Source organism: Zalophus californianus, chromosome X, assembly GCF_009762305.2.
Source record: "Zalophus californianus isolate mZalCal1 chromosome X, mZalCal1.pri.v2, whole genome shotgun sequence".
Taxonomy (NCBI): Eukaryota; Metazoa; Chordata; class Mammalia; order Carnivora; family Otariidae; genus Zalophus; species Zalophus californianus.
In genome coordinates this window covers 61,677,630-61,679,443 of record NC_045612.1, presented here as the reverse complement: position 1 = coordinate 61,679,443, position 1,814 = coordinate 61,677,630, and the positions used below count along the sequence as shown (strand labels likewise).

General features: G+C 38.6%; 1 pseudogene; it reads right to left on the bottom strand.

Moving 5' to 3' along the window:
• Positions 1-256: 256 nt before the first annotated feature.
• Positions 257-1,455, bottom strand: LOC113930433 (annotated as a pseudogene).
• Between the last annotated feature and the right edge of the window lie 359 nt (positions 1,456-1,814).

Below are 1,814 nucleotides of genomic sequence, written 5' to 3'. Positions count from 1 at the left end.
AGGTTTAACATGAAATCATACAAATAAAATCTGTATAAACACAAATCCACATCGAGTCATAAAACAGATAGCAAAAGACAAAATAAAAAAGAAAACTAATTGGCAGCTATATACATTTGGATACAGTTGTGTCTTGTACACTAGAAAGGCCTTTACAAAATAATCATCTTAGATCAACAGAAGACCAATCTTCAATGTCATCCTACAGGATGGGTCAACTTTAGCAATCTCCTCCTGTTTTTTCCAAAGTCCTCCTTTAGTATGGCTGGTGGTTGTTTTGGTGATTGCCACACCCTTAAGACGCCTTGCTGTAAGTGCTCTGTTGGCTGCTGTAATCTGCATATCCCTGTCCATATCCATAATTCCCAAGTTACACCTAGTATAATCATAGCCACCATAGCGACTATAGATTTGATCACCACCATAGACACTATTGTAATTTCCATATCCTTGATCATAATAGTTATTAAATCTTTGGTTCCAGTTTTGGCCCTGACATCGTCCACAACCCCTAGTGCCACCTCATCCACCAGCTGCAACACCTCTTCCTCTTTTTTGTTGCCTATATACCTCTTTGGCTGGTGCAACTTTGATTTCACACTTCTCAGAAACAATTTGATGATATCTGCTTTTTAACAATTTCTCTATTAGCTCTTTATCTGTATATGTGATAAAACAAAATCCTCTTCTTTCATTTGTTTTTGTATCCATGGGAAGTTCAATATTTTCAATCTCTCCAAAGGCTCCAAAAATAGTCTTTAATTTGTTCTTCAGAAGTATCTGGGTTCAATCCATCCACAAAAACCTTTTTGGGTTTTTTTTTTCCCTTTTAAATCTTTGGTCCATTTGAGGTCTATCAATCTGCCATCCAGTTTGTGTTCTTTCAGTTCCAAAACATTATCAACACTAGCAGCACCTTTCAAAAGCACAAATCCAAATCCTCTTGATCTTCTAGTCATTGGATCTGTTTTAATTGTACAGTCTACAACTTCCCCAAATCAAAACAAATATTCAGTCAGATCTTTCTTGCTTGTATTCCAGCTCAAACCTCCAATAAACATTTTACCATCATCCTGTTGATTCTTTTTTAAAAATTTTTAAAGATTTTATCTATTTATTTGACAGAGAGTGAGAGAGCACAAGCAGGAGGAGCAGTAGAAAGAGAGGGAGAAGCAGAGCCTGATGCGGGACTCAATCCCAGGATCGTGGGATCATGACCTGATCCAAAGGCAGACGCCTAAACATCTGAGCCACCCAGCTGCCCCATCCTGTTGATTCTTGCTTACATTGATCTTGGATCAGTCTGTGAATTCCTCTATGTTGCTGTACTCCTTCATGTCCTCCATAATGGTGGAGTTGTCAGCCAGGGTTGCTGGCCCACAGCCCAGGTCATGACAGAAGTGCAGCGGAGTGTTGTATGGAGTTCAATTTAAAATGGTGGCAGAAGAGCTCCATTCTTTTTTATAGCTGAGTAATATCCAAATACACACACACACACACACACACACACACACACACACACACACACACACACACCGTATCTTCTTTATCCATTTATTAGATGATGGATATTTAGGCTCTTTCCATAATTTGGCTATTGCTGATAATGCTGCTGTAAACATCAGGGTTTATGTATCCCTTTGAGTATTTTTTTATCCTTTGGGTAAATACCTACTAGTGTAATTGCTGAGTCATAGGGTAGTTCTATTTTTAACTTTTTATGGAACCTCCGTAATGTTTTCCAGAGTGGCTGCACCAGTTTGCATTCCAACCAAAGAGCAAGACAATTCCTGTTTCTCCAAATTCTCACCAAC